Consider the following 9848-nt stretch of genomic DNA (forward strand, 5'->3'; position numbering starts at 1 on the left):
TGTGTATTTATTCAAGTCTGTTCTGTCCAAGCAGACCTGCTCAGGAACAGAGCTGCTGCAGTAAAGACGGAGGCTGTGAGAGCTGTCGACCACTATGAGGCTCGCTCCAGACAGGAGCGGTCCTGTTCGTCTGGGTCCATGTCCAAGCTGACAAATTGGCAGGGGCAGAGGGGGGGCGAGGGGCGGGGGGGTTTCACCCTGTGCCATACCTCTAAATGCATACAGCTGGCCTATCTTGCTTTTCAATCCCTCCGTTCGGACAGAGTTTGCGGGGTAACAGATGGAGATATGACAGATGGAGATTGGACTGGGCTGTCTAAATATTGTATCACCTCCTGCAAGCTTTTAGGGGTCATTCAAACTAACGTTGATGTAGGCAGGCCTGCCTTGTACTACTACCCACTAACTCGTACACTCACTAACGTACAGAACTGTCTCCGGTCACTTTCTCTCTCTCTCTCTCTCTCTCTCTCTCTCTCTCTCTCTCTCTCTCTCTCTCTCTCTCTCTCTCTCTCTCTATGTCTCTCTCTCTTCCTCTCTCTCTCTGTCTGTCTGTGTCTCTCTCTGTTTCTCTCTGTCTGTCTCTCTCTCTCTGTCTCTCTCTTTATCTCTCTTTCTGTGTCTCTCTCTCTCTATCAAACACTCACACACACACACACACACACACACACCCACACAGCAGGCACAATCATGGCCTATATCTAAACAGAACATTCTGTACTATTCTACTGGAATGAGACCAGTTTGATCTCAGTAGATCTCACACACACACTCTCTCTCTCTCTCTCTCTCTCTCTCTCTCTCTCTCTCTCTCTCTCTCTCTCTCTCTCTCTCTCTCAAACACTCACACACACAGAGCATGCCCACTGCAGGAAAAGGTCAGCAGTGATATGTCATTATATGTGATAGCAGATATATAAAGTATCTCTTGCTTGGGCAGGAAATGTTTTTATTTAACCAAAAACTTCACAGTATATGGACAGGTCTGTCTGCCTGCCTGCCTGCCTGCCTGCCTGCCTGTCTGTCTGTCTGTCTGTCTGTCTGTCTGTCTGTCTGTCTGTCTACCTTCCTGTCTGTCTGTCTGTCTACCTTCCTGTCTGTCTACCTTCCTGTCTGTCTGTCTGTCTACCTTCCTGTCTACCTTCCTGTCTGTCTGTCTCTCTGTCTGTCTACCTTCCTGTCTGTCTGACTGATGACCACTTGTGTAGGTCTCTCTCTTTCTCTGTCATCCCCAATGTCTCCCCTCTCTAGTCTCTCTCTTTCTGTGTCTTTCTTTCTCAAGCAGAAGCCATAAATAAGTGTCAGATTAAGGAGAGGAAATCGATGGTGGGCCATTAGGCCTTTCATTAGCTGCCTCCTCCCTGAACGTGCTGAGAGATACATGGACTTCTGGGAGTAACTGGAATCGTGAGTGTGTGAGTGTTTGTGTGAGTGTGTGTGTGTGTGCGTGTGTGTGCACGGGGCAGAGGTGTAAAGACGTGGCCATTAAAAAAGTCGACCCTGCGTCAAAGAGTCGTAAAGACAATGTTTCTCTCACACACACACACACACTCTCCTCCGAGGTGTGACCTGCGTTCAGAGCAGGCTGCCGTCCAGAGAGAGAGAGAGTCTCTCTGCTCACAGAGAGAGAGAGAGAGTTTGCTGGCTGAGTGTCAGACCAGCGCTTCTTCTCTCTGAGTCTCTCGAGGTGTGTAGAACTGTGCAGCGCTCTGGAGGACGCTGTGGAATGTACCTACGACACAGCTCCCAGATCAAACACAGGAAGACCTGGAGGCAACTAGGGTATCACGCACACACACACACAAGCTCACACACACAGGAGCTCACACACACAGACAGGATCACACACACACACAAGCTCACACACACACACACACACACACACACACACACACACACACACACACACACACAGACACACACACGCCTATCTGTTGAGGTGTGTGTTTAGTTGATAACAGCTGTACAGCCTCAGGGCACTGCAGGCGTGACAGCACAGTTTACCACTGAGGGCCAGCCTGTTTGAATTACAAATATATTTAAATCAGTTATTAATTAAGACAAATAAAACAGCTCTGCCAAAGCTGGCTTCTCCTCGACTACTGTGAACTGTGGAGGATTTGACCCCAGAGAGAGTTCAGTGTTACCATTTCCCTCAGAGAAAAAGGGTTTGGCTTGTGAGGAGAACAGTAATTAAAGATCAGCTCCACAATGTTGTCATAGCTTCTTGTCGGGAGATTGGGGGATAAATATTGTGAAAATGCTACCTGCCTTTTCATCCTATTCAGCGACTGTGCCATGAGCCACCACTGAAAAGCATCCAGTCTCATTCCTCTAACTTCTAACACCATCCTCTCATTCACAATGATGTCTGAATGACAAGAATATTCCCATTGCAAGAATCTGAAAACTGTGCTTTATTAGATGTGACGATTGGCTTGCCAGGGAAGGTGTAATTGACGAGGTCCTTTTCTGGATTCAGAAAAGGTCTGTCTTCAGACCGGAGACTCGGCTGTGCCTCCCAGCCTGTCAAGGACATTACGGAGAGACGCCTTCACACAGACAGGAAACGGAGCAGGAAATGAGTTATCACCTGCAGAGCGCCATGAATCAGCCCTTAACTCGCCTGGTTACCTGTTCTCCTCTGTCCTGGCACCAGGACCCCCCCCCCCCCCCACACACACACACACACACATACACACACACTCACACGCTGCTGCAGCTATCTCTTACTTTCACACACACGTTTACACGCACACACACATCCCCTGCAGTTCCTCAACATATGGACCCCTACAAAAAGACACACACACACACACACTGGAATTAGCTCTTTCTTTAACACCCATTCACACAAACAAACGCACACATGCACAAACACTCACACACACGCTTGAATGACAGAGAGCAAGCGCAGCGCAGAGATCACGCATCATTCAGCACGTCATAACTACTCATCTCATCTACACGTCTGCTAATTGATCTTGGTCTGCGTGTTGTTCCCACGCCCCTGGGACGTGCAGAGAGAGGCGTTCAGGAGAGAGCGCTGAGAGGAGAGCAATCGCTGCAGGAAATGTCAGTATCGTGACTGCCTGGCTGCATGGAACCCAATGACTTGTCGGGGTGGAAAAACTGTCCTTTTCTGTGAGAAGGGGAACCCTTCAGATCCTCCACCCTTCCAAACATCAAGAATCCTGCTCCACCTTTCTCTGATCGACGCTGAGGGGCGTAGCTCCCTGTATCTATCGCCAGTATGGTACTGTGATAACTGTTTCCTCCAGCTACATTATTTACAGTACAGCATTATGATCAGTAACTGTTGTTATGGACAATAATAATAACAATTAATCTTTAAATAATTCTCCAAGTGTTTTACAATAGGGGATTTGAACCTGAGACTTCTTGATCTGCATGCTAATGTGCTTAACCACCGAGCTCCACCCATCTTCTGTTGCACTGACAGCACATGCTCTAACCACTGAGCTACATCCCTTCTGATGCACTGACAGCACATGCTCTAACCACCGAGCTACATCCCTTCTGATGCACTGACAGCACATGCTCTAACCACCGAGCTACATCCCTTCTGATGCACTGACAGCACATGCTCTAACCACCGAGCTACATCCCTTCTTATGCACTGACAGCACATGCTCTAACCACCGAGCTACATCCCTTCTGACAGCAAATTCAGTTTCAACTTTTCACACACTCACCAAATGCAGCTCTTTAAATGCCATTAAAATGTACAGAAATACTGATGCATTTAAATGTACAGCACACTGGAAATAATGATGCAGTTTAATTTAATTCAGAAGATTTATACTTTATTTTATAGCGCGTTGACCCTTTCATCAAAGAAATGAAAAGCACTCTAGTTATATAAAAGCTATTCAGATATGAGTTAATTCACTGACTTGTTCACTATCCAGCTTATATATATGTACATGAAGTGTCTTTGATCTCACTAATTGTTCGTAATTACCGACTAATAGTCTCTTTAAACTTGGTGACTGCTGCTTAATGAAAGGACACTGTGTCATTAATAATGTGGGCGATGTGAATAATAATTTGATTCCCCAGTGAGATGGTATTCTGCTGTTTGTACAGCTTGCATCCTGAGGGATCGTAGCCACAGACGCTCCAGAACATTAACATCTGATGTGTTCTTCACTCAGCAGAGTCTCTCATCCACAGACATGCAGAGACGCAGCCTGGAGAGTACTGTGAGCTCACCAGCTCGCTGCCTGTACCACGCAGTGTCAAGCCTTACCATGGAGGCCCGGGTTCGAATTCCACCCTGGGCCCTTTGCGACATGTCTTCATCTCTCTCTCTCTCTCTTTGTCTCTCGTTCTCTCTCTCTCTTTGTCTCTCTCTCTCTCTCTCTCTCTCTCTCTCTCTCTCTCTCTCTCTCTCTCTCTCTGCCCTTCCTGTCACACTTCACTTAAAACTGTCCAATAGCTTGAGAAACGTGCACAGAGATCTCTTAACAATAATAAAGTCGTCTGCTGGGTCCCTATGTAGACCGTCGCACGTGGTACCTCCCCCGAATGAGGAACCACGTGGTTCCTCCCCCGAATGAGGAACCCTGCCGGGGTTTATCAGCCTGTTTGAGGTCCGTCTCTCGGTCACAGCTAGACGTGTTGTGTGCTCGTTGGATAACGAAGGATTAGGCAGGAAAGCCAAACAAAACGAATAAAGCACACATCTTTAGATGCCAAGCTCACACAGACAGTTACGCATACAAACGCACGCACACCACCCTGTATAATCACAACACAGGCATACACCTCACATGCAATACAGCCTTTTTATGAGCAATACCCAAAACCAACACGCCAAAACCATCTTTATCTCCCCAGAAAGAAATGCTGAGGTAGTTTATTTGCTCTTTTAACGAGGCACTAAAACAACTAGTTTTGTTTTTTAATAACGCACAAACAAAACAAAACTTATTGTGGAAATAAAGACTCATAAATTCCCGGCCAGCCGCTTTAACACTCCCAGGAGGAGGGAGCGGGGCAGAGCAGGAGACAGAGGAGGAGCGGGGCAGAACAGGAGACAGAGGAGGGAGCGGGCAGAGCAGGAGACAGAGGAGGGAGCGGTGCAGAGCAGGAGACAGAGGCAGTTACAACCAGGAAAGCTAATTACAACACCTTCTCTGTTGCACACACACACACTCCCACTTCAACGCCTCAGCGTGACACACTCCTAAAGATGACTAGCCAAACCCTGAGAGACCAACCCTGAGAGACCAAACCCTGAGAGACCAAACCTAGAGACCAAACCCTGAGAGACGTCGTCTCCCTGAGAGAAGGAAGCTGTTGATGCGGTCGATCCTCTTTCCGCTGCCTGTGTCGTGGGTCAGGTAATGTGCTCTCTATCACTTGCAACAAACGACTTGCTAAATGGGGCCGTTACACCACTCGAAAAGTAGCGAAGGAACATTTACCATGTCATCTTCCAGGCAGGGTACATCATTTCCGTAAAATATTCACTTTTGCATTAGGGAGGCCCGCGGGCCTGCATGTGGAGTGGGATGGCTGTGGTGATGAACACTTCATCGATTGTGATTCTTCTCCCTGTGGGGAATCTTCCACAAGGCTGTTGAAGCACTCCTGAGTCACTCAAGAGGACTTAAGACGCGGTTCTGTCACCCTCGTCTCTGTAATGGGCCTTTTACAAAAACACAGATCTCACATGCGGAGGCTGGCGCTGGATGCAGGGAGGTAAAAAAAGAAGAAAAAAAGGAACTTGGACGAAGGACGCAGTGAGACAGAGACTGACAGGAGACATCCTGAGTGTTTCTGTTCAACCAACCACTTCTTTCACCGCGTACCAGAACAGCAACAATCTGAACACCATCTCAAAAGTCAGGACACCATAAAGTACAGCCACGGGGAAGACAGACGTCACACAAGGACAAACTGTCTTTTCCTAGAGACACCTGAGGGCTTGTCACAGCAGCTGGGTTCAAATCCCACTCTGTGCCCTTCGCTGCATGTCTCTCACTCTCTCGCTCTAAAACTTTCTAATAAAGTATAAAGATTTTTTTTTTTTTTATATATATATAAAAACCTGACAGTCACTAGTTGTAATCACGGAGCTAATATAGTATAATGATAATCCTAAAGCATGTTAATGACCACCTACAGCCCTCTCAAACTGCAGCCTCCAATGCTGGAGCTCCACGCAGGACAGACATGCAAACCCTCCAGCCAAACATCCCCGACAAACCCTTCAATCATCAGACCACCATCTACTTCCTGTTTTCAATTTAGCATCATCCCACTGGTCCATCACGACCATCAATTACTTAATTAAGTGCATTTACCAACGAGCAGCGGTCAGAAAAGTTCAAAGGTTTTAGCGTTTGCGGCGTTATTAAGTGTTCTGGTGAGCGCTTTCCTTCGCGTCGCTCTGATTCACCGGTGGCATCCATCAGACAGAGATAGAATTACTTCCCTTTTATATCCGCCGGACTTTGCGGGATCCATTTGGGAGTTTTGGGGGTTTGTTTGAACCCTCTATGCGGCGCGAGATGCTTTCATCTGCAGTCTAACAAAGAACATGTTGAGGTGTGGGAAAGGGGTTCTAACCAAACTGGACTTCCTGTTTGAGGAACTGACTTCCCTGTTTGAGTTTGCTCTTCTACTCAGAGGCAATGACAGGGGCAAATGGGTCGGTCGGTTCTCCGGTGTGTGTGTGTGTTCACCGGTTGTGTGTGTGTGTTCACCGGTGTGTGTGTGTGTGTGTTCTCCGGTGTGTGTGTGTCTTCCCTCCCTCCCTCATCTTTCTCTCCATCCCCCCCCTCTCTCTCTCATCTCTCTCTCTCTCTCTCTCTCTCTCTCTCTCTCTCTCTCTCTCTCTCTCTCTCTCTCTTCCATCCCTCCTCATCTTTCTCTCCATAACCCCCCCTCTCTCTCTCTCTCTCTCTCTCTCTCTCTCTCTCTCTCATCTCTCTCTCTCTCTCTCTCTCTCTCTCTCTCTCTCTTCCTCCCTCCTCATCTTTCTCTCCATCCCCCTCTCTTCTCTCTCTCTCTCTCTTCCCTCCCTCCTCATCTTTCTCTCCACCCCCCCCCCTCTCTCTCTCTCTCTCTCTCTCTCTCTCTCTCCATCCCCCTCTCTTTCTCTCTCTCTCTCTCCACCCCCTCCCCCTCTCTCTCTCTTTCTCTCTCTCTCTCTCTCTCCATCCCCCTCTCTTCTCTCTCTCTCTCTCTCCATCCCCCCCCCCTCTCTCTCTCTCTCTCTGTCTCTCTCTCTCTCTCCAGATAACAGGGAACATGTTTCCACTTACTGTGAGAGAAGGAAGGGAGGAGGGCTAGGGCACACTCCTCATACGAACACGGGAAACATGATCTCAACGGCCGCAAGTTTTTACTTTTTTACTATATATATACTTTTTTTTTTTCTTTCAGTGAAGGAAATAACATGCTGAACTAAACATGGTCATTTAACCGTGAACAGTTTGAAAGGGGATACCCATCTCTGACGAAAACCTTGATAAAAGCCAAGCCGTGGCAGCCTGCGCAAAGGCATCCTCAACTCTTCAGGGACTTATCATGGATTAAAACCTGAGTGTGGAATCACTGTGTCTGCATAGCGGGGCCTCCCATGAACTGAATGCAGCTACAAAAACGTGAAGGCAAAGTATATCTCGGCTCATATGGATTACATTTAAAAAACGAACATGATCTTTTCAGTATTTCCTCGCGTTGAGAATAGTTTTTGTTCTTCATGGTATAGACAAGCTTTTAAAAAAAAACGTACAAAAACAATGACTTATAGAATTACAACCGTAATGTCCAGAGGTTAAGCGTATTCTATGGGCCAGAGCTCCAGCTTCTGTCACAACCTGAAGGAAACTCCAGGAACCAGCTATCTTCCTGCCTGGCTTATCCTTCTCTTGGTGTCGAGACACATTAAGACAACAGGAAGTATGAATGGAGAAAGAGAGTGAGAGGGAGAGAGAGGGAAGGGAGAGGAAAGAGAGGAAGAGGAGAGAGAAGGGACCTCCTCACCCTAGAGGGCGCCAGAACACACAGATGACCTCTCTCCTCCTCTCTCTTCTCCTCCCCTCCTCTCTCCCCTCCCTCTCTCTCCCTCCCTCTCTCTCTCTTTCTTCATGCTTCCTCCCCCCCCAGAGGCACCTCATCATCCCTCCCTCATCCTGGTCCCCCTCTCCCCCCCTGCTCCAAACCCCCCCCCCCCCCCCCCCCCCCCCCCCCCCCAAAGGCCAAACAAGCGGTGAGGTTCCTCACCCAGAGCTCTGTGGGGGGTCAGGGCCAGCCTTGCTGCGTTAGGCTGCCTAACCAGGACAGATGACCACATTAGCAGGAAGAACCATTATACCTGATCTGATTAGAACCACAATGAAACACTGACATATCACTGCTGGCAATTCCGCAATGGGAGGGGGAGAAGGAGAAGGAGAGGGAGGAGGCGGAGGCGGAGGAGGAGAGAGAGAGCAGGAGCAGGAAATGAGCAGGGGAGGAGGAAAAGGAGGGGAAAGGGAGGAGAAGGAGGAAGAGATGGGGAAGGAGGGGCTTGAAACCAGGGGCGTCGCTTTTTACTGGGGCACGTGCCCCAGTAAAACGGAAAACACAAACAAACTGATGCGTGGCCGCAGAGTTCCACGTCCGTGCGCTCCTCTGTGCTCGCCCCTGCAGTGGCACACAAGTCCAGGTGTCAGACTCGGCACGCAAGTCAGAATTGAGGGTAGGCTAAGAAAACATCACAAAACTAAAGATAATTTCTCAATAATTAGCCAACCGATCATCTTATATTGACTCAATTATTAACAACATGAGTCCAACGTATTATATTAAATGACCTGAAGCCCAAAAAATTGTATTTGAGCTCGTTATTGCGAAAAATATTGGCGCGCGCTTGCATTAACTATTGATGTCCCTACCAAATCTGATAGCAAACTGAACCCTGAACTGTACGTACAATGAGTAGGGGCCCAAGTAGAGTTTTATTTCTAGCAACGCGCCTGCCTGAAACACAGTTTTCACCCGTAGTTTTCAAGATGTTTACGAGTCTGACCTCCTCATTGGTTAGCTGGTCTCTACTGAGAGAGGCATCCTGATGCACCACGACAGAGGTCTGAGTCTGTGTTGGGTTACTGCACTTTCCTGCGTGCTGGGTGCGTGTGTGTGTGTTGCTATCCTGGGAAAATAAATGGCATCCACCCTTCTCATGTGTGTTTGATGAGACTGTTCTTGGTTTCCTTCCATCGGTCGGAGTGGCTAACCATCTCCAGCCTCTGCTGCCTAACTCTAACATGCAGCTCTGATCACAGCCAGGCCTACAGGCTGCACTCTCACACACACTCCGGTATGGCTTCAATTGTCTATTTGAGCTGCAGAAATGGTAATATAATTCTAATGTAACCAATCAAATCCCCAGCCTGCAGGGAGATTTATGTATGTCTGTAAAAACGAGCGAGTAACATGATTTGGCCCTCATATTTACCGGGCAAACACAAAGCCAGAGACTAATTGCCAACACTACTTTACATTTTAGTAAACATCACCAGTGAGGAGAATCCAAGCAGATATTTTGGTGAGTGACAAGATGACTCAAAACAGAACAGACGGGTAATGAAGGTCTATTTTACTTTAAAAAATATCGACCAATTGAGAAGATGAAAGGAGAGTTGAGAAGGTTCTTGTGGAGTGGAAGGGCTGGCTCAGGGGACAGAAATATGTTTCCATTTGGGAGTTCTGAGGTGATCGCACAGACAAGGAGTCACACTATTCTCATGCTATTCCTGAACCTGAGACCTCTGAAATACCCTGCCTAGCTACACATCACATTACAGAATGACTGTATATTACAGTGC

This window comes from Osmerus eperlanus, chromosome 28, assembly GCF_963692335.1.
Source record: "Osmerus eperlanus chromosome 28, fOsmEpe2.1, whole genome shotgun sequence".
Taxonomy (NCBI): Eukaryota; Metazoa; Chordata; class Actinopteri; order Osmeriformes; family Osmeridae; genus Osmerus; species Osmerus eperlanus.